Source organism: Ambystoma mexicanum, chromosome 4q (genome assembly GCF_040938575.1).
Source record: "Ambystoma mexicanum isolate Mex_15411 chromosome 4q, UKY_AmexF1_1, whole genome shotgun sequence".
NCBI lineage: Eukaryota > Metazoa > Chordata > Amphibia > Caudata > Ambystomatidae > Ambystoma > Ambystoma mexicanum.
In genome coordinates this window covers 1,257,931,186-1,257,955,377 of record NC_090928.1, presented here as the reverse complement: position 1 = coordinate 1,257,955,377, position 24,192 = coordinate 1,257,931,186, and the positions used below count along the sequence as shown (strand labels likewise).

General features: G+C 53.5%; 1 protein-coding gene and 1 long non-coding RNA gene across 3 annotated transcripts in view; one reads left to right on the top strand and one right to left on the bottom strand.

Annotated features, from left to right (window-relative positions):
- The window catches only part of LOC138468343 (uncharacterized), a 33,685-nt gene extending 33,189 nt beyond the window's left edge, over positions 1-496 (bottom strand). The window contains exon 1 of the long non-coding RNA XR_011268247.1: positions 370-496. This is a non-coding gene — a long non-coding RNA (uncharacterized lncRNA). The remainder of the gene's footprint in view (positions 1-369) is intronic.
- A 79-nt stretch (positions 497-575) lies between these two features.
- Positions 576-24,192, top strand: part of SLC35B2 (solute carrier family 35 member B2) — a 260,931-nt gene continuing 237,314 nt past the window's right edge. The window contains exon 1 of one of the 2 annotated variants that reach the window (XM_069608860.1): positions 576-698. The gene's annotated coding sequence lies outside the window, so the exon portion shown is untranslated. Of the gene's footprint in view, positions 699-748; positions 837-24,192 lie in introns of those variants that run through there. The other variant, XM_069608861.1, reaches the window with a different exon arrangement.

Genomic DNA, 24,192 nt, shown 5'->3' with positions numbered 1-24,192 from the left:
TGCCCAAGGGATCTCCATGCCCAAGGGAACTCCCATGCCCAAGGCATCTCCATGCCCAAGGGAACTCCCATGCCCAAGGCATCTCCATGCCCAAGGGATCTCCCATGCCCAAGGCATCTCCATGCCCAAGGGAACTCCCACTCCCAAGGCATCTCCATGCCCAAGGGAACTACATGCCCAAGGCATCTCCATGCCCAAGGGAACTCCATGCCCAAGGCATCTCCATGCCCAAGGGAACTCCCATGCCCAAGGCATCTCCATGCCCAAGGGAACTCCCCAGCCGAGAAGGCACACAAAATCCCCTCCCCTGTTGCTGCAACCAAAAGAGGAAGCCCAAACCCATCGTCAGGGTTCATCAAGCGAATATACCTGGCGCTTAGAAACACCTTCGAGGTGTCGCGGCGCTTTATAAAAATACAATATCAACCCCCTGCCCGTGCACGGCACGAGCCCCGCTGCCTCCATGATTCTCTGCCTGAGCACGTACACGTACTGCGTGAAACGTCACGACGCCTTCACAGAACTGCGTGTCACGCGTCATGACGCCGAAAAGGTATCCCAGAATGTGTCGGCAAACTTTTAAGCGCACATACAATGGACTCGGGCCTGATAGGGACCTTAAGTGCGTGACTGATAATGAAAGCAGTATAAGGCCCCCGTGTAGGGAGCGCCCCCTTCCTGACTGCAGGCGGCATCAGGTGAGTGAGTGAGTGAGTGAGTGAGTGAGTGAGTGAGTGAGTGAGTGAGTGAGTGAGTGAGTGCTGGCGTCCGGCTCCTCTAGGCACTGCTTTTTGCCTCCGTGAACTTGCCGCTCCCGCCGCTTTGCTGTTCTATTGGTAAGAGGGGACCCCGTGCATCCTCTGGAAATGCACGCTCAGGCTGCACCCCGCTGTGCTCCACTTATCACACCTTGAAGTGACACATTGCAAGTGCCGGACTTTCTAAACGCCCGCCTTTGAAATGGCACCGGGCACAGTAGCTGCCCAGAAGCTCGTTTACCTGCAGTTGAGGCTCTGGGATCCTCGCAGAGGCAGTGACTGTATATATAATACCTGCACAGGCTAGTGATTCCAGGGGCAGTTACTGCTGTGCAGCTGCTGCACACACCCGGCTCTGCTGTCAGTGACTGTATATATAATACCTGCACAGGCTAGTGATTCCAGGGGCAGTGACTGCTGTGCAGCTGCTGCACACACCCGGCTCTGCTGTCAGTGACTGTATATATAATACCTGCACAGGCTAGTGATTCCAGGGGCAGTGACTGCTGTGCAGCTGCTGCACACACCCGGCTCTGCTGTCAGTGACTGTATATATAATAATACCTGCACAGGCTAGTGATTCCAGGGGCAGTGACTGCTGTGCAGCTGCTGCACACACCCGGCTCTGCTGTCAGTGACTGTATATATAATAGTACCTGCACAGGCTAGTGATTCCAGGGGCAGCGACTGCTGTGCAGCTGCTGCACACACCCGGCTCTGCTGTCAGTGACTGTATATATAATAGTACCTGCACAGGCTAGTGATTCCAGGGGCAGCGACTGCTGTGCAGCTGCTGCACACACCCGGCTCTGCTGTCAGTGACTGTATATATAATAGTACCTGCACAGGCTAGTGATTCCAGGGGCAGCGACTGCTGTGCAGCTGCTGCACACACCCGGCTCTGCTGTCAGTGACTGTATATATAATACCTGCACAGGCTAGTGATTCCAGGGGCAGCGACTGCTGTGCAGCTGCTGCACACACCCGGCTCTGCTGTCAGTGACTGTATATATAATACCTGCACAGGCTAGTGATTCCAGGGGCAGTGACTGCTGTGCAGCTGCTGCACACACCCGGCTCTGCTGTCAGTGACTGTATATATAATACCTGCACAGGCTAGTGATTCCAGGGGCAGTGACTGCTGTGCAGCTGCTGCACACACCCGGCTCTGCTGTCAGTGACTGTATATATAATAATACCTGCACAGGCTAGTGATTCCAGGGGCAGTGACTGCTGTGCAGCTGCTGCACACACCCGGCTCTGCTGTCAGTGACTGTATATATAATAGTACCTGCACAGGCTAGTGATTCCAGGGGCAGCGACTGCTGTGCAGCTGCTGCACACACCCGGCTCTGCTGTCAGTGACTGTATATATAATAGTACCTGCACAGGCTAGTGATTCCAGGGGCAGCGACTGCTGTGCAGCTGCTGCACACACCCGGCTCTGCTGTCAGTGACTGTATATATAATAGTACCTGCACAGGCTAGTGATTCCAGGGGCAGCGACTGCTGTGCAGCTGCTGCACACACCCGGCTCTGCTGTCAGTGACTGTATATATAATACCTGCACAGGCTCTGCACAGGCTAGTGATTCCAGGGGCAGCGACTGCTGTGCAGCTGCTGCACACACCCGGCTCTGCTGTCAGTGACTGTATATATAATAGTACCTGCACAGGCTAGTGATTCCAGGGGCAGCGACTGCTGTGCAGCTGCTGCACACACCCGGCTCTGCTGTCAGTGACTGTATATATAATACCTGCACAGGCTAGTGATTCCAGGGGCAGCGACTGCTGTGCAGCTGCTGCACACACCCGGCTCTGCTGTCAGTGACTGTATATATAATAGTACCTGCACAGGCTAGTGATTCCAGGGGCAGCGACTGCTGTGCAGCTGCTGCACACACCCGGCTCTGCTGTCAGTGACTGTATATATAATAATACCTGCACAGGCTAGTGATTCCAGGGGCAGTGACTGCTGTGCAGCTGCTGCACACACCCGGCTCTGCTGTCAGTGACTGTATATATAATACCTGCACAGGCTAGTGATTCCAGGGGCAGCGACTGCTGTGCAGCTGCTGCACACACCCGGCTCTGCTGTCAGTGACTGTATATATAATACCTGCACAGGCTAGTGATTCCAGGGGCAGTGACTGCTGTACACACCCGGCTCTGCTGTCAGTGACTGTATATATAATACCTGCACAGGCTAGTGATACCAGGGGCAGTGACTGCTGTGCAGCTGCTGCACACACCCGGCTCTGCTGTCAGTGACTGTATATATAATACCTGCACAGGCTAGTGATTCCAGGGGCAGCGACTGCTGTGCAGCTGCTGCACACACCCGGCTCTGCTGTCAGTGACTGTATATATAACAGTACCTGCACAGACTAGTGATTCCAGGGGCAGTGACTGCTGTGCAGCTGCTGCACACACCCAGCTCTGCTGTCAGTGACTGTATATATAATACCTGCACAGGCTAGTGATTCCAGGGGCAGTGACTGCTGTGCAGCTGCTGCACACACCCGGCTCTGCTGTCAGTGACTGTATATATAATACCTGCACAGGCTAGTGATTCCAGGGGCAGCGACTGCTGTGCAGCTGCTGCACACACCCGGCTCTGCTGTCAGTGACTGTATATATAACAGTACCTGCACAGGCTAGTGATTCCAGGGGCAGTGACTGCAGCTGCTGCACACACCCGGCTCTGCTGTCAGTGACTGTATATATAATACCTGCACAGGCTAGTGATTCCAGGGGCAGCGACTGCTGTGCAGCTGCTGCACACACCCGGCTCTGCTGTCAGTGACTGTATATATAATACCTGCACAGGCTAGTGATTCCAGGGGCGGTGACTGCTGTGCAGCTGCTGCACACACCCGGCTCTGCTGTCAGTGACTGTATATATAATACCTGCACAGGCTAGTGATACCAGGGGCAGTGACTGCTGTGCAGCTGCTGCACACACCCGGCTCTGCTGTCAGTGACTGTATATATAATACCTGCACAGGCTAGTGATTCCAGGGGCAGCGACTGCTGTGCAGCTGCTGCACACACCCGGCTCTGCTGTCAGTGACTGTATATATAACAGTACCTGCACAGACTAGTGATTCCAGGGGCAGTGACTGCTGTGCAGCTGCTGCACACACCCGGCTCTGCTGTCAGTGACTTCATATATAATACCTGCACAGGCTAGTGATTCCAGGGGCAGTGACTGCTGTGCAGCTGCTGCACACACCCGGCTCTGCTGTCAGTGACTGTATATATAATACCTGCACAGGCTAGTGATTCCAGGGGCAGCGACTGCTGTGCAGCTGCTGCACACACCCGGCTCTGCTGTCAGTGACTGTATATATAATACCTGCACAGGCTAGTGATTCCAGGGGCAGCGACTGCTGTGCAGCTGCTGCACACACCCGGCTCTGCTGTCAGTGACTGTATATATAACAGTACCTGCACAGACTAGTGATTCCAGGGGCAGTGACTGCTGTGCAGCTGCTGCACACACCCGGCTCTGCTGTCAGTGACTGTATATATAATACCTGCACAGGCTAGTGATTCCAGGGGCAGCGACTGCTGTGCAGCTGCTGCACACACCCGGCTCTGCTGTCAGTGACTGTATATATAACAATACCTGCACAGGCTAGTGATTCCAGGGGCAGTGACTGCTGTGCAGCTGCTGCACACACCCGGCTCTGCTGTCAGTGACTGTATATATAATAATACCTGCACAGGCTAGTGATTCCAGGGGCAGTGACTGCTGTGTAGCTGCTGCACACACCCGGCTCTGCTGTCAGTGACTGTATATATAATAATACCTGCACAGGCTAGTGATTCCAGGGGCAGTGACTGCTGTGCAGCTGCTGCACACACCCGGCTCTGCTGTCAGTGACTGTATATATAATACCTGCACAGGCTAGTGATTCCAGGGGCAGCGACTGCTGTGCAGCTGCTGCACACACCCGGCTCTGCTGTCAGTGACTGTATATATAACAGTACCTGCACAGACTAGTGATTCCAGGGGCAGTGACTGCTGTGCAGCTGCTGCACACACCCGGCTCTGCTGTCAGTGACTGTATATATAATACCTGCACAGGCTAGTGATTCCAGGGGCAGCGACTGCTGTGCAGCTGCTGCACACACCCGGCTCTGCTGTCAGTGACTATATATAACAATACCTGCACAGGCTAGTGATTCCAGGGGCAGTGACTGCTGTGCAGCTGCTGCACACACCCGGCTCTGCTGTCAGTGACTGTATATATAATACCTGCACAGGCTAGTGATTCCAGGGGCAGTGACTGCCGTGCAGCTGCTGCACACACCCGGCTCTGCTGTCAGTGACTGTATATATAATACCTGCACAGGTTAGTGATTCCAGGGGCAGCGACTGCTGTGCAGCTGCTGCACACACCCTGCTCTGCTGTCAGTGACTGTATATATAATAGTACCTGCACAGGCTAGTGATTCCAGGGGCAGTGACTGCTGTGCAGCTGCTGCACACACCCGGCTCTGCTGTCAGTGACTGTATATATAATACCTGCACAGGCTAGTGATTCCAGGGGCAGTGACTGCTGTGCAGCTGCTGCACACACCCGGCTCTGCTGTCAGTGACTGTATATATAATACCTGCACAGGCTAGTGATTCCAGGGGCAGTGACTGCTGTGCAGCTGCTGCACACACCCGGCTCTGCTGTCAGTGACTGTATATATAACAATAACTGCACAGGCTAATGCTTGCAGAGGCAGCGACTGCTGTGCAGCTGCTGCACACACCCGGCTCTGCTGTCAGTGACTGTATATATAACAATAACTGCACAGGCTAGTGATTCCGGGGGCAGTGACTGCTGTGCAGCTGCTGCACACACCCGGCTCTGCTGTCAGTGACTGTATATATAACAATAACTGCACAGGCTAGTGATTCCGGGGGCAGCGACTGCTGTGCAGCTGCTGCACACACCCGGCTCTGCTGTCAGTGACTGTATATATAACAATAACTGCACAGGCTAGTGATTCCAGGGGCAGTGACTGCTGTGCAGCTGCTGCACACACCCGGCTCTGCTGTCAGTGACTGTATATATAATAGTACCTGCACAGGCTAGTGATTCCAGGGGCAGTGACTGCTGTGCAGCTGCTGCAGGCTAATGCTTGCAGAGGCAGTGACTGCTGTGCAGCTGCTGCACACACCCGGCTCTGCTGTTAGTGACTGTATATATAATACCTGCACAGGCTAGTGATACCAGGGGCAGTGACTGCTGTGCAGCTGCTGCACACACCCGGCTCTGCTGTCAGTGACTGTATATATAACAATACCTGCACAGGCTAGTGATACAGGGGGCAGTGACTGCTGTGCAGCTGCAGCACACACCCGACTCTGCTGTCAGTGACTGTATATATAATACCTGAACAGGCTAGTGATACCAGGGGCAGTGACTGCTGTGCAGCTGCTGCACACACCCGGCTCTGCTGTCAGTGACTGTATATATAATACCTGCACAGGCTAGTGATTCCAGGGGCAGTGACTGCTGTGCAGCTGCTGCACACACCCGGCTCTGCTGTCAGTGACTGTATATATAATACCTGCACAGGCTAGTGATTCCAGGGGCAGTGACTGCTGTGCAGCTGCTGCACACACCCTGCTCTGCTGTCAGTGACTGTATATATAACAATACCTGCACAGGCTAGTGATTCCAGGGGCAGTGACTGCTGTGCAGCTGCTGCACACACCCGGCTCTGCTGTCAGTGACTGTATATATAATACCTGCACAGGCTAGTGATTCCAGGGGCAGTGACTGCCGTGCAGCTGCTGCACACACCCGGCTCTGCTGTCAGTGACTGTATATATAATACCTGCACAGGTTAGTGATTCCAGGGGCAGCGACTGCTGTGCAGCTGCTGCACACACCCTGCTCTGCTGTCAGTGACTGTATATATAATAGTACCTGCACAGGCTAGTGATTCCAGGGGCAGTGACTGCTGTGCAGCTGCTGCACACACCCGGCTCTGCTGTCAGTGACTGTATATATAATACCTGCACAGGCTAGTGATTCCAGGGGCAGTGACTGCTGTGCAGCTGCTGCACACACCCGGCTCTGCTGTCAGTGACTGTATATATAATACCTGCACAGGCTAGTGATTCCAGGGGCAGTGACTGCTGTGCAGCTGCTGCACACACCCGGCTCTGCTGTCAGTGACTGTATATATAACAATAACTGCACAGGCTAATGCTTGCAGAGGCAGCGACTGCTGTGCAGCTGCTGCACACACCCGGCTCTGCTGTCAGTGACTGTATATATAACAATAACTGCACAGGCTAGTGATTCCGGGGGCAGTGACTGCTGTGCAGCTGCTGCACACACCCGGCTCTGCTGTCAGTGACTGTATATATAACAATAACTGCACAGGCTAGTGATTCCGGGGGCAGCGACTGCTGTGCAGCTGCTGCACACACCCGGCTCTGCTGTCAGTGACTGTATATATAACAATAACTGCACAGGCTAGTGATTCCAGGGGCAGTGACTGCTGTGCAGCTGCTGCACACACCCGGCTCTGCTGTCAGTGACTGTATATATAATAGTACCTGCACAGGCTAGTGATTCCAGGGGCAGTGACTGCTGTGCAGCTGCTGCAGGCTAATGCTTGCAGAGGCAGTGACTGCTGTGCAGCTGCTGCACACACCCGGCTCTGCTGTTAGTGACTGTATATATAATACCTGCACAGGCTAGTGATACCAGGGGCAGTGACTGCTGTGCAGCTGCTGCACACACCCGGCTCTGCTGTAGTGACTGTATATATAACAATACCTGCACAGGCTAGTGATACCGGGGGCAGTGACTGCTGTGCAGCTGCAGCACACACCCGACTCTGCTGTCAGTGACTGTATATATAATACCTGAACAGGCTAGTGATACCAGGGGCAGTGACTGCTGTGCAGCTGCTGCACACACCCGGCTCTGCTGTCAGTGACTGTATATATAATACCTGCACAGGCTAGTGATACCAGGGGCAGTGACTGCTGTGCAGCTGCTGCACACACCCGGCTCTGCTGTCAGTGACTGTATATATAATACCTGCACAGGCTAGTGATTCCAGGGGCAGTGACTGCTGTGCAGCTGCTGCACACACCCTGCTCTGCTGTCAGTGACTGTATATATAATAGTACCTGCACAGGCTAGTGATTCCAGGGGCAGTGACTGCTGTGCAGCTGCTGCACACACCCGGCTCTGCTGTCAGTGACTGTATATATAATACCTGCACAGGCTAGTGATTCCAGGGGCAGTGACTGCCGTGCAGCTGCTGCACACACCCGGCTCTGCTGTCAGTGACTGTATATATAATACCTGCACAGGTTAGTGATTCCAGGGGCAGCGACTGCTGTGCAGCTGCTGCACACACCCGGCTCTGCTGTCAGTGACTGTATACATAATAATACCTGCACAGGCTAGTGATTCCAGGGGCAGTGACTGCTGTGCAGCTGCTGCACACACCCTGCTCTGCTGTCAGTGACTGTATATATAATAGTACCTGCACAGGCTAGTGATTCCAGGGGCAGTGACTGCTGTGCAGCTGCTGCACACACCCGGCTCTGCTGTCAGTGACTGCATATATAATACCTGCACAGGCTAGTGATTCCAGGGGCAGTGACTGCCGTGCAGCTGCTGCACACACCCGGCTCTGCTGTCAGTGACTGTATATATAATGCCTGCACAGGTTAGTGATTCCAGGGGCAGCGACTGCTGTGCAGCTGCTGCACACACCCTGCTCTGCTGTCAGTGACTGTATATATAATAGTACCTGCACAGGCTAGTGATTCCAGGGGCAGTGACTGCTGTGCAGCTGCTGCACACACCCGGCTCTGCTGTCAGTGACTGTATATATAATACCTGCACAGGCTAGTGATTCCAGGGGCAGCGACTGCTGTGCAGCTGCTGCACACACCCGGCTCTGCTGTCAGTGACTGTATATATAACAATACCTGCACAGGCTAGTGATTCCAGGGGCAGTGACTGCCGTGCAGCTGCTGCACACACCCGGCTCTGCTGTCAGTGACTGTATATATATAATACCTGCACAGGCTAGTGATACCAGGGGCAGTGACTGCTGTGCAGCTGCAGCACACACCCGGCTCTGCTGTTAGTGACTGTATATATAATACCTGCATAGGCTAGTGATACCAGGGGCAGTGACTGCTGTGCAGCTGCTGCACACACCCGGCTCTGCTGTCAGTGACTGTATATATAACAATACCTGCACAGGCTAGTGATTCCAGGGGCAGCGACTGCTGTGCAGCTGCTGCACACACCCGGCTCTGCTGTCAGTGACTGTATATATAACAATACCTGCACAGGCTAGTGATTCCAGGGGCAGTGACTGCTGTGCAGCTGCTGCACACACCCGGCTCTGCTGTCAGTGACTGTATATATAATACCTGCACAGGCTAGTGATACCAGGGGCAGTGACTGCTGTGCAGCTGCTGCACACACCCGGCTCTGCTGTCGGTGACTGTATATATAATACCTGCACAGGCTAGTGATTCCAGGGGCAGTGACTGCTGTGCAGCTGCTGCACACACCCTGCTCTGCTGTCAGTGACTGTATATATAATAGTACCTGCACAGGCTAGTGATTCCAGGGGCAGCGACTGCTGTGCAGCTGCTGCACACACCCGGCTCTGCTGTCAGTGACTGTATATATAATACCTGCACAGGCTAGTGATTCCAGGGGCAGTGACTGCCGTGCAGCTGCTGCACACACCCGGCTCTGCTGTCAGTGACTGTATATATAATAATACCTGCACAGGCTAGTGATTCCAGGGGCAGTGACTGCTGTGTAGCTGCTGCACACACCCGGCTCTGCTGTCAGTGACTGTATATATAATAATACCTGCACAGGCTAGTGATTCCAGGGGCAGTGACTGCTGTGCAGCTGCTGCACACACCCGGCTCTGCTGTCAGTGACTGTATATATAACAATACCTGCACAGGCTAGTGATTCCAGGGGCAGTGACTGCTGTGCAGCTGCTGCACACACCCGGCTCTGCTGTCAGTGACTGTATATATAACAGTACCTGCACAGGCTAGTGATTCCAGGGGCAGTGACTGCTGTGCAGCTGCTGCACACACCCGGCTCTGCTGTCAGTGACTGTATATATAATAGTACCTGCACAGGCTAGTGATTCCAGGGGCAGTGACTGCTGTGCAGCAGCTGCACACACCCGGCTCTGCTGTCAGTGACTGTATATATAACAATAACTGCACAGGCTAATGCTTGCAGAGGCAGCGACTGCTGTGCAGCTGCTGCACACACCCGGCTCTGCTGTCAGTGACTGTATATATAACAATAACTGCACAGGCTAGTGATTCCGGGGGCAGTGACTGCTGTGCAGCTGCTGCACACACCCGGCTCTGCTGTCAGTGACTGTATATATAACAATAACTGCACAGGCTAGTGATTCCGGGGGCAGCGACTGCTGTGCAGCTGCTGCACACACCCGGCTCTGCTGTCAGTGACTGTATATATAACAATAACTGCACAGGCTAGTGATTCCAGGGGCAGTGACTGCTGTGCAGCTGCTGCACACACCCGGCTCTGCTGTCAGTGACTGTATATATAATAGTACCTGCACAGGCTAGTGATTCCAGGGGCAGTGACTGCTGTGCAGCTGCTGCAGGCTAATGCTTGCAGAGGCAGTGACTGCTGTGCAGCTGCTGCACACACCTGGCTCTGCTGTTAGTGACTGTATATATAATACCTGCACAGGCTAGTGATTCCAGGGGCAGTGACTGCTGTGCAGCTGCTGCACACACCCTGCTCTGCTGTCAGTGACTGTATATATAACAATACCTGCACAGGCTAGTGATTCCAGGGGCAGTGACTGCTGTGCAGCTGCTGCACACACCCTGCTCTGCTGTCAGTGACTGTATATATAACAATACCTGCACAGGCTAGTGATTCCAGGGGCAGTGACTGCTGTGCAGCTGCTGCACACACCCGGCTCTGCTGTCAGTGACTGTATATATAACAATACCTGCACAGGCTAGTGATTCCAGGGGCAGTGACTGCTGTGCAGCTGCTGCACACACCCGGCTCTGCTGTCAGTGACTGTATATATAATACCTGCACAGGCTAGTGATTCCAGGGGCAGTGACTGCTGTGCAGCTGCTGCACACACCCGGCTCTGCTGTCAGTGACTGTATATATAATACCTGCACAGGCTAGTGATTCCAGGGGCAGTGACTGCTGTGCAGCTGCTGCACACACCCGGCTCTGCTGTCAGTGACTGTATATATAATACCTGCACAGGCTAGTGATTCCAGGGGCAGTGACTGCTGTGCAGCTGCTGCACACACCCGGCTCTGCTGTCAGTGACTGTATATATAATACCTGCACAGGCTAGTGATTCCAGGGGCAGTGACTGCTGTGCAGCTGCTGCACACACCCGGCTCTGCTGTCAGTGACTTTATATATAATACCTGCACAGGCTAGTGTGCTCTGCTGTCAGTGACTGTATATATAATACCTGCACAGGCTATTGATTCCAGGGGCAGTGACTGCTGTGTAGCTGCTGCACACACCCGGCTCTGCTGTCAGTGACTGTATATATAATAATACCTGCACAGGCTAGTGATTCCAGGGGCAGTGACTGCTGTGCAGCTGCTGCACACACCCGGCTCTGCTGTCAGTGACTGTATATATAATACCTGCACAGGCTAGTGATTCCAGGGGCAGTGACTGCTGTGCAGCTGCTGCACACACCCGGCTCTGCTGTCAGTGACTGTATATATAATACCTGCACAGGCTAGTGATTCCAGGGGCAGTGACTGCTGTGCAGCTGCTGCACACACCCGGCTCTGCTGTCAGTGACTGTATATATAACAATACCTGCACAGGCTAGTGATTCCAGGGGCAGTGACTGCTGTGCAGCTGCTGCACACACCCGGCTCTGCTGTCAGTGACTGTATATATAACAATACCTGCACAGGCTAGTGATTCCAGGGGCAGTGACTGCTGTGCAGCTGCTGCACACACCCGGCTCTGCTGTCAGTGACTGTATATATAATACCTGCACAGGCTAGTGATTCCAGGGGCAGTGACTGCTGTGCAGCTGCTGCACACACCCGGCTCTGCTGTCAGTGACTGTATATATAATACCTGCACAGGCTAGTGTGCTCTGCTGTCAGTGACTGTATATATAATACCTGCACAGGCTAGTGATTCCAGGGGCAGTGACTGCTGTGTAGCTGCTGCACACACCCGGCTCTGCTGTCAGTGACTGTATATATAATAATACCTGCACAGGCTAGTGATTCCAGGGGCAGTGACTGCTGTGCAGCTGCTGCACACACCCTGCTCTGCTGTCAGTGACTGTATATATAATAGTACCTGCACAGGCTAGTGATTCCAGGGGCAGTGACTGCTGTGCAGCTGCTGCACACACCCGGCTCTGCTGTCAGTGACTGTATATATAATACCTGCACAGGCTAGTGATTCCAGGGGCAGTGACTGCTGTGCAGCTGCTGCACACACCCTGCTCTGCTGTCAGTGACTGTATATATAACAATACCTGCACAGGCTAGTGATTCCAGGGGCAGTGACTGCTGTGCAGCTGCTGCACACACCCGGCTCTGCTGTCAGTGACTGTATATATAATACCTGCACAGGCTAGTGATTCCAGGGGCAGTGACTGCTGTGCAGCTGCTGCACACACCCGGCTCTGCTGTCAGTGACTGTATATATAATACCTGCACAGGCTAGTGTGCTCTGCTGTCAGTGACTGTATATATAATACCTGCACAGGCTAGTGATTCCAGGGGCAGTGACTGCTGTGCAGCTGCTGCACACACCCGGCTCTGCTGTCAGTGACTGTATATATAATACCTGCACAGGCTAGTGTGCTCTGCTGTCAGTGACTGTATATATAATACCTGCACAGGCTAGTGATTCCAGGGGCAGTGACTGCTGTGCAGCTGCTGCACACACCCTGCTCTGCTGTCAGTGACTGTATATATAATAGTACCTGCACAGGCTAGTGATTCCAGGGGCAGTGACTGCTGTGCAGCTGCTGCACACACCCGGCGGCTCTGCTGTCAGTGACTGTATATATAATACCTGCACAGGCTAGTGATTCCAGGGGCAGTGACTGCTGTGCAGCTGCTGCACACACCCTGCTCTGCTGTCAGTGACTGTATATATAACAATACCTGCACAGGCTAGTGATTCCAGGGGCAGTGACTGCTGTGCAGCTGCTGCACACACCCGGCTCTGCTGTCAGTGACTGTATATATAATACCTGCACAGGCTAGTGATTCCAGGGGCAGTGACTGCTGTGCAGCTGCTGCACACACCCGGCTCTGCTGTCAGTGACTGTATATATAATACCTGCACAGGCTAGTGATTCCAGGGGCAGTGACTGCTGTGCAGCTGCTGCACACACCCTGCTCTGCTGTCAGTGACTGTATATATAATAGTACCTGCACAGGCTAGTGATTCCAGGGGCAGTGACTGCTTTGCAGCTGCTGCACACACCCGGCTCTGCTGTCAGTGACTGTATATATAATACCTGCACAGGCTAGTGATTCCAGGGGCAGTGACTGCTGTGCAGCTGCTGCACACACCCTGCTCTGCTGTCAGTGACTGTATATATAACAATACCTGCACAGGCTAGTGATTCCAGGGGCAGTGACTGCTGTGCAGCTGCTGCACACACCCGGCTCTGCTGTCAGTGACTGTATATATAATACCTGCACAGGCTAGTGATTCCAGGGGCAGTGACTGCTGTGCAGCTGCTGCACACACCCGGCTCTGCTGTCAGTGACTGTATATATAATACCTGCACAGGCTAGTGTGCTCTGCTGTCAGTGACTGTATATATAATACCTGCACAGGCTAGTGATTCCAGGGGCAGTGACTGCTGTGCAGCTGCTGCACACACCCTGCTCTGCTGTCAGTGACTGTATATATAATAGTACCTGCACAGGCTAGTGATTCCAGGGGCAGTGACTGCTGTGCAGCTGCTGCACACACCCGGCTCTGCTGTCAGTGACTGTATATATAATACCTGCACAGGCTATTGATTCCAGGGGCAGTGACTGCTGTGCAGCTGCTGCACACACCCTGCTCTGCTGTCAGTGACTGTATATATAACAATACCTGCACAGGCTAGTGATTCCAGGGGCAGTGACTGCTGTGCAGCTGCTGCACACACCCAGCTCTGCTGTCAGTGACTGTATATATAATACCTGCACAGGCTAGTGATTCCAGGGGCAGTGACTGCTGTGCAGCTGCTGCACACACCCGGCTCTGCTGTCAGTGACTGTATATATAATACCTGCACAGGCTAGTGATTCCAGGGGCAGTGACTGCTGTGCAGCTGCTGCACACACCCTGCTCTGCTGTCAGTGACTGTATATATAATACCTGCACAGGCTAGTGATTCCAGGGGCAGTGACTGCTGTGCAGCTGCTGCACACACCCTGCTTTGCTGTCAGTGACTGTATATATAATACCTGCACAGGCTAGTGATTCCAGGGGCAGTGACTGCTGTGCAGCTGCTGCACACACCCTGCTCTGCTGTCAGTGACTGTATATATAATACCTGCACAGGCTAGTGATTCCAGGGGCAGTGACTGCTGTGCAGCTGCTGCACACACCCTGCTCTGCTGTCAGTGACTGTATATATAACAATACCTGCACAGGCTAGTGATTCCAGGGGCAGTGACTGCTGTGCAGCTGCTGCACACACCCTGCTCTGCTGTCAGTGACTGTATATATAACAGTACCTGCACAGGCTAGTGATTCCAGGGGCAGTGACTGCTGTGCAGCTGCTGCACACACCCAGCTCTGCTGTCAGTGACTGTATATATAATAGTACCTGCACAGGCCCGGCTCTGCTGTCAGTGACTGTATATATAATACCTGCACAGGCTAGTGATTCCAGGGGCAGTGACTGCTGTGCAGCTGCTGCACACACCCGGCTCTGCTGTCAGTGACTGTATATATAATACCTGCACAGGCTAGTGATTCCAGGGGCAGTGACTGCTGTGCAGCTGCTGCACACACCCTGCTCTGCTGTCAGTGACTGTATATATAATACCTGCACAGGCTAGTGATTCCAGGGGCAGTGACTGCTGTGCAGCTGCTGCACACACCCTGCTTTGCTGTCAGTGACTGTATATATAATACCTGCACAGGCTAGTGATTCCAGGGGCAGTGACTGCTGTGCAGCTGCTGCACACACCCTGCTCTGCTGTCAGTGACTGTATATATAATACCTGCACAGGCTAGTGATTCCAGGGGCAGTGACTGCTGTGCAGCTGCTGCACACACCCTGCTCTGCTGTCAGTGACTGTATATATAACAATACCTGCACAGGCTAGTGATTCCAGGGGCAGTGACTGCTGTGCAGCTGCTGCACACACCCTGCTCTGCTGTCAGTGACTGTATATATAATACCTGCACAGGCTAGTGATTCCAGGGGCAGTGACTGCTGTGCAGCTGCTGCACACACCCGGCTCTGCTGTCAGTGACTGTATATATAATACCTGCACAGGCTAGTGATACCAGGGGCAGTGACTGCTGTGCAGCTGCTGCACACACCCGGCTCTGCTGTCAGTGACTGTATATATAATAGTACCTGCACAGGCTAGTGATTCCAGGGGCAGTGACTGCTGTGCAGCAGCTGCACACACCCGGCTCTGCTGTCAGTGACTGTATATATAATACCTGCACAGGCTAGTGATACCAGGGGCAGTGACTGCTGTGCAGCTGCAGCACACACCCGGCTCTGCTGTCAGTGACTGTATATATAACAATACCTGCACAGGCTAGTGATTCCAGGGGCAGTGACTGCTGTGCAGCTGCTGCACACACCCGGCTCTGCTGTCAGTGACTGTATATATAATACCTGCACAGGCTAGTGATTCCAGGGGCAGTGACTGCTGTGCAGCTGCTGCACACACCCTGCTCTGCTGTCAGTGACTGTATATATAATAATACCTGCACAGGCTAGTGATTCCAGGGGCAGTGACTGCTGTGCAGCTGCTGCACACACCCGGCTCTGCTGTCAGTGACTGTATATATAATAGTACCTGCACAGGCTAGTGATTCCAGGGGCAGTGACTGCTGTGCAGCTGCTGCACACACCCTGCTCTGCTGTCAGTGACTGTATATATAACAATACCTGCACAGGCTAGTGATTCCAGGGGCAGTGACTGCTGTGCAGCTGCTGCACACACCCGGCTCTGCTGTCAGTGATTGTATATATAACAATACCTGCACAGGCTAGTGATTCCAGGGGCAGTGACTGCTGTGCAGCTGCTGCACACACCCGGCTCTGCTGTTAGTGACTGTATATATAATAGTACCTGCACAGGCTAGTGATTCCAGGGGCAGTGACTGCTGTGCAGCTGCTGCACAAACCCGGCTCTGCTGTCAGTGACTGTATATATAATAGTACCTGCACAGGCTAGTGATTCCAGGGGCAGTGACTGCTGTGCAGCTGCTGCACACACCCTGCTCTGCTGTCAGTGACTGTATATATAACAATACCTGCACAGGCTAGTGATTCCAGGGGCAGTGACTGCTGTGCAGCTGCTGCACACACCCGGCTCTGCTGTCAGTGACTGTATATATAATACCTGCACAGGCTAGTGATTCCGGGGGCAGTGACTGCTGTGCAGCTGCTGCACACACCCGGCTCTGCTGTCAGTGACTGTATATATAATAGTACCTGCACAGGCTAGTGTTTCTGGGGGCAGTGACTGCTGTGCAGCTGCTGCACACACCCGGCTCTGCTGTCAGTGACTGTATATATAATAGTACCTGCACAGGCTAGTGATTCCGGGGGCAGTGACTGCTGTGCAGCTGCTGCACACACCCGGCTCTGCTGTCAGTGACTTCATATATAATACCTGCACAGGCTAGTGATTCCGGGGGCAGTGACTGCTGTGCAGCTGCTGCACACACCCGGCTCTGCTGTCAGTGACTGTATATATAATAGTACCTGCACAGGCTAGTGTTTCCAGGGGCAGTGACTGCTGTGCAGCTGCTGCACACACCCGGCTCTGCTGTCAGTGACTGTATATATAATAGTACCTGCACAGGCTAGTGATTCCAGGGGCAGTGACTGCTGTGCAGCTGCTGCACACACCCGGCTCTGCTGTCAGTGACTGCATATATAATACCTGCACAGGCTAGTGATTCCGGGGGCAGCGACTGCTGTGCAGCTGCTGCACACACCCGGCTCTGCTGTCAGTGACGGTATATATAACAGTACCTGCACAGGCTAGTGTTTCCATGGGCAGTGACTGCTGTGCAGCTGCCGCACACACCCGGCTCTGCTGTCAGTGACTGCATATATAATACCTGCACAGGCTAGTGATTCCTGGGGCAGTGACTGCTGTGCAGCTGCTGCACACACCCGGCTCTGCTGTCAGTGACTGCATATATAATACCTGCACAGGCTAGTGATTCCAGGGGCAGTGACTGCTGTGCAGCTGCTGCACACACCCGGCTCTGCTGTCAGTGACTGTATATAATAGTACCTGCACAGGCTAGTGATTCCAGGGGCAGCGACTGCTGTGCAGCTGCTGCACACACCCGGCTCTGCTGTCAGTGACTGTATATATAATACCTGCACAGGCTAGTGATTCCAGGGGCAGCGACTGCTGTGCAGCTGCTGCACACACCCGGCTCTGCTGTCAGTGACTGTATATATAATAGTACCTGCACAGGCTAGTGATTCCAGGGGCAGCGACTGCTGTGCAGCTGCTGCACACACCCGGCTTTGCTGTCAGTGACTGTATATATAACAATACCTGCACAGGCTAGTGATTCCGGGGGCAGTGATTGCTGTGCAGCTGCTGCACACACCCGGCTCTGCTGTCAGTGACTGTATATATAACAATAACTGCACAGGCTAGTGATTCCGGGGGCGGTGACTTCTGTGCAGCTGCTGCACACACCCGGCTCTGCTGTCAGTGACTGTATATATAATAGTACCTGCACAGGCTAGTGATTCCGGGGGCGGTGACTGCTGTGCAGCTGCTGCACCCACATGGCTCTGCTGTCAGTGACTGTATATATAATAGTACCTGCACAGGCTAGTGATTCCAGGGGCGGTGACTGCTGTGCAGCTGCTGCACACACCCGGCTCTGCTGTCAGTGACTGTATATATAATACCTGTACAGGCTAGTGATTCCAGGGGCAGTGACTGCTGTGCAGCTGCTGCACACACCCGGCTCTGCTGTCAGTGACTGTATATATAATAGTACCTGCACAGGCTAGTGATTCCAGGGGCAGCGACTGCTGTGCAGCTGCTGCACACACCCGGCTCTGTCAGTGACTATATATAATAATACCTGCACAGGCTAGTGATTCCAGGGGCAGTGACTGCTGTGCAGCTGCTGCACACACCCGGCTCTGCTGTCAGTGACTGTATATATAATAGTATCTGCACAGGCTAGTGATTCCAGGGGCAGCGACTGCTGTGCAGCTGCTGCACATACCCTGCTCTGCTGTCAGTGACTGTATATATAATACCTGCACAGGCTAGTGATTCCAGGGGCAGTGACTGCTGTGCAGCTGCTGCACACACCCGGCTCTGCTGTCAGTGACTGTATATATAATAATACCTGCACAAGCTAGTGATTCCGGGGGCGGTGACTGCTGTGCAGCTGCTGCACACACCCGGCTCTGCTGTCAGTGACTGTATATATAATAGTACCTGCACAGGCTAGTGATTCCAGGGGCGGTGACTGCTGTGCAGCTGCTGCACACACCCGGCTCTGCTGTCAGTGACTGTATATATAATAGTACCTGCACAGGCTAGTGATTCCAGGGGCAGTGACTGCTGTGCAGCTGCTGCACACACCCGGCTCTGCTGTCAGTGACTGTATATATAATAATACCTGCACAGGCTAGTGATTCCAGGGGCAGTGACTGCTGTGCAGCTGCTGCACACACCCGGCTCTGCTGTCAGTGACTGTATATATAATACCTGCACAGGCTAGTGATTCCAGGGGCAGTGACTGCTGTGCAGCTGCTGCACACACCCGGCTCTACTGTCAGTGACTGTATATATAATAATACCTGCACAGGCTAGTGATTCCAGGGGCAGTGACTGCTGTGCAGCTGCTGCACACACCCGGCTCTGCTGTCAGTGACTGTATATATAATAGTACCTGCACAGGCTAGTGATTCCAGGGGCAGTGACTGCTGTGCAGCTGCTGCACAGACCCTGCTCTGCTGTAGTGACTGTATATATAATACCTGCACAGGCTAGTGATTCCAGGGGCAGTGACTGCTGTGCAGCTGCTGCACAGACCCTGCTCTGCTGTCAGTGACTGTATATATAATACCTGCACAGGCTAGTGATTCCACGGGCAGTGACTGCTGTGCAGCTGCTGCACACACCCGGCTCTGCTGTCAGTGACTGTATATATAATAATACCTGCACAGGCTAGTGATTCCAGGGGCAGTGACTGTGCAGCTGCTGCTAATGCTCGCAGAGGCTGTGACTGCTGTGCAGCTGCTGCACACACCCTGCTCTGCTGTCAGTGACTGTATATATAATACCTGCACAGGCTAGTGATTCCAGGGGCAGTGACTGCTGTGCAGCTGCTGCACACACCCGGCTCTGCTGTCAGTGACTGTATACATAATAATACCTGCACAAGCCAGTGATTCCAGGGGCAGTGACTGCTGTGCAGCTGCTGCACAGACCCGGCTCTGCTGTCGGTGACTGTATATATAATACCTGCACAGGCTAGTGATTCCAGGGGCAGTGACTGCTGTGCAGCTGCTGCACAGACCCTGCTCTGCTGTCAGTGACTGTATATATAATACCTGCACAGGCTAGTGATTCCAGGGGCAGTGACTGCTGTGCAGCTGCTGCACACACCCGGCTCTGCTGTCAGTGACTGTATATATAATACCTGCACAGGCTAGTGATTCCAGGGGCAGTGACTGTGCAGCTGCTGCTAATGCTCGCAGAGGCTGTGACTGCTGTGCAGCTGCTGCACACACCCTGCTCTACTGTCAGTGACTGTATATATAATACCTGCACAGGCTAGTGATTCCAGGGGCAGTGACTGCTGTGCAGCTGCTGCACACACCCGGCTCTGCTGTCAGTGACTGTATATATAATAGTACCTGGACAGGCTAGTGATTCCAGGGGCAGTGACTGCTGTGCAGCTGCTGCACAGACCCTGCTCTGCTGTCAGTGACTGTATATATAATACCTGCACAGGCTAGTGACTCCAGGGGCAGTGACTGCTGTGCAGCTGCTGCACACACCCTGCTCTGCTGTCAGTGACTGTATATATAACAATACCTGCACAGGCTAGTGATTCCAGGGGCAGTGACTGCTGTGCAGCTGCTGCACACACCCGGCTCTGCTGTCAGTGACTGTATATATAATAGTACCTGCACAGGCTAGTGATTCCAGGGGCAGTGACTGCTGTGCAGCTGCTGCACACACCCGGCTCTGCTGTCAGTGACTGTATATATAATACCTGCACAGGCTAGTGATTCCAGGGGCAGTGACTGCTGTGCAGCTGCTGCACACACCCGGCTCTGCTGTCAGTGACTGTATATATAATACCTGCACAGGCTAGTGATTCCAGGGGCAGTGACTGCTGTGCAGCTGCTGCACACACCCTGCTCTACTGTCAGTGACTGTATATATAATACCTGCACAGGCTAGTGATTCAAGGGGCAGTGACTGCTGTGCATCTGCTGCACACACCCTGCTCTGCTGTCAGTGACTGTAAATATAATACCTGCACAGGCTAGTGATTCCAGGGGCAGTGACTGCTGTGCAGCTGCTGCACACACCCTGCTCTGCTGTCAGTGACTGTATATATAATACCTGCACAGGCTAGTGATTCCAGGGGCAGTGACTGCTGTGCAGCTGCTGCACACACCCTGCTCTGCTGTCAGTGACCGTATATATAATACCTGCACAGGCTAGTGATTCCAGGGGCAGTGACTGCTGTGCAGCTGCTGCACACACCCTGCTCTGCTGTCAGTGACCGTAAATATAATACCTGCACAGGCTAGTGATTCCAGGGGCAGTGACTGCTGTGCAGCTGCTGCACACACCCTGCTCTGCTGTCAGTGACTGTATATATAATACCTGCACAGGCTAGTGATTCCAGGGGCAGTGACTGCTGTGCAGCTGCTGCACACACCCTGCTCTGCTGTCAGTGACTGTATATATAATACCTGCACAGGCTAGTGATTCCAGGGGCAGTGACTGCTGTGCAGCTGCTGCAAACACCCTGCTCTGCTGTCAGTGACTGTATATATAACAATACCTGCACAGGCTAGTGATTCCAGGGGCAGTGACTGCTGTGCAGCTGCTGCACACACCCTGCTCTGCTGTCAGTGACTGTATATATAATACCTGCACAGGCTAGTGATTCCAGGGGCAGTGACTGCTGTGCAGCTGCTGCACACACCCGGCTCTGCTGTCAGTGACTGTATATATAATACCTGCACAGGCTAGTGATTCCAGGGGCAGTGACTGCTGTGCAGCTGCTGCACACACCCGGCTCTGCTGTCAGTGACTGTATATATAATACCTGCACAGGCTAGTGATTCCAGGGGCAGTGACTGCTGTGCAGCTGCTGCACACACCCGGCTCTGCTTTCAGTGACTGTATATATAACAATACCTGCACAGACTAGTGATTCCAGGGGCAGTGACTGCTGTGCAGCTGCTGCACACACCCGGCTCTGCTGTCAGTGACTGTATATATAATACCTGCACAGGCTAGTGATTCCAGGGGCAGTGACTGCTGTGCAGCTGCAGCACACACCCGGCTCTGCTGTCAGTAACTGTATATATAACAATACCTGCACAGGCTAGTGATTCCAGGGGCAGTGACCTCTGTGCAGCTGCAGCACACACCCGGCTCTGCTGTCAGTGACTGTATATATATAATACCTGCACAGGCTAGTGATACCAGGGGCAGTGACTGCTGTGCAGCTGCAGCACACACCCGGCTCTGCTGTTAGTGACTGTATATATAATACCTGCACAGGCTAGTGATACCAGGGGCAGTGACTGCTGTGCAGCTGCTGCACACACCCGGCTCTGCTGTCAGTGACTGTATATATAATAGTACCTGCACAGGCTAGTGATTCCAGGGGCAGTGACTGCTGTGCAGCAGCTGCACACACCCGGCTCTGCTGTCAGTGACTGTATATATAATACCTGCACAGGCTAGTGATACCAGGGGCAGTGACTGCTGTGCAGCTGCAGCACACACCCGGCTCTGCTGTCAGTGACTGTATATATAACAATACCTGCACAGGCTAGTGATTCCAGGGGCAGTGACTGCTGTGCAGCTGCTGCACACACCCGGCTCTGCTGTCAGTGACTGTATATATAATACCTGCACAGGCTAGTGATTCCAGGGGCAGTGACTGCTGTGCAGCTGCTGCACACACCCGGCTCTGCTGTCAGTGACTGTATATATAATAATACCTGCACAGGCTAGTGATTCCAGGGGCAGTGACTGCTGTGCAGCTGCTGCACACACCCGGCTCTGCTGTCAGTGACTGTATATATAATAGTACCTGCACAGGCTAGTGATTCCAGGGGCAGTGACTGCTGTGCAGCTGCTGCACACACCCTGCTCTGCTGTCAGTGACTGTATATATAACAATACCTGCACAGGCTAGTGATTCCAGGGGCAGTGACTGCTGTGCAGCTGCTGCACACACCCGGCTCTGCTGTCAGTGATTGTATATATAACAATACCTGCACAGGCTAGTGATTCCAGGGGCAGTGACTGCTGTGCAGCTGCTGCACACACCCGGCTCTGCTGTTAGTGACTGTATATATAATACCTGCACAGGCTAGTGATTCCAGGGGCAGTGACTGCTGTGCAGCTGCTGCACAAACCCGGCTCTGCTGTCAGTGACTGTATATATAATAGTACCTGCACAGGCTAGTGATTCCCGGGGCAGTGACTGCTGTGCAGCTGCTGCACAAACCCGGCTCTGCTGTCAGTGACTGTATATATAATAGTACCTGCACAGGCTAGTGATTCCAGGGGCAGTGACTGCTGTGCAGCTGCTGCACACACCCTGCTCTGCTGTCAGTGACTGTATATATAACAATACCTGCACAGGCTAGTGATTCCAGGGGCAGTGACTGCTGTGCAGCTGCTGCACACACCCGGCTCTGCTGTCAGTGACTGTATATATAATACCTGCACAGGCTAGTGATTCCAGGGGCAGTGACTGCTGTGCAGCTGCTGCACACACCCGGCTCTGCTGTCAGTGACTGTATATATAATACCTGCACAGGCTAGTGACTCCAGGGGCAGTGACTGCTGTGCAGCTGCTGCACACACCCGGCTCTGCTGTCAGTGACTGTATATATAATAGTACCTGCACAGGCTAGTGATTCCAGGGGCAGCGACTGCCGTGCAGCTGCTGCACACACCCGGCTCTGCTGTCAGTGACTGTATATATAATAGTACCTGCACAGGCTAGTGATTCCAGGGGCAGCGACTGCCGTGCAGCTGCTGCACACACCCGGCTCTGCTGTCAGTGACTGTATATATAATAGTACCTGCACGGGCTAGTGATTCCAGGGGCAGCGACTGCCGTGCAGCTGCTGCACACACCCGGCTCTGCTGTCAGTGACTGTATATATAACAGTACCTGCACGGGCTAGTGATTCCAGGGGCAGCGACTGCCGTGCAGCTGCTGCACACACCCTGCTCTGCTGTCAGTGACTGTATATATAACAATACCTGCACAGGCTAGTCATTCCAGGGGCAGCGACTGCCGTGCAGCTGCTGCACACACCCGGCTCTGCTGTCAGTGACTGTATATATAACAATACCTGCACAGGCTAGTGATTCCAGGGGCAGTGACTGCTGTGCAGCTGCTGCACACACCCGGCTCTGCTGTCAGTGACTGTATATATAACAGTACCTGCACAGGCTAGTGATTCCGGGGGCAGTGACTGCTGTGCAGCTGCTGCACACACCCGGCTCTGCTGTCAGTGACTGCATATATAATACCTGCACAGGCTAGTGATTCCGGGGGCAGTGACTGCTGTGCAGCTGCTGCACACACCCGGCTCTGCTGTCAGTGACAGTATATATAATAGTACCTGCACAGGTTAGTGATTCCGGGGGCAGTGACTGCTGTGCAGCTGCTGCACACACCCGGCTCTGCTGTCAGTGACTGTATATATAATAGTACCTGCACAGGCTAGTGTTTCCGGGGGCAGTGACTGCTGTGCAGATGCTGCACACACCCGGCTCTGCTGTCAGTGACTGTATATATAATAGTACCTGCACAGGCTAGTGATTCCGGGGGCAGTGACTGCTGTGCAGCTGCTGCACACACCCGGCTCTGCTGTCAGTGACTGCATATATAATACCTGCACAGGCTAGTGATTCCGGGGGCAGTGACTGC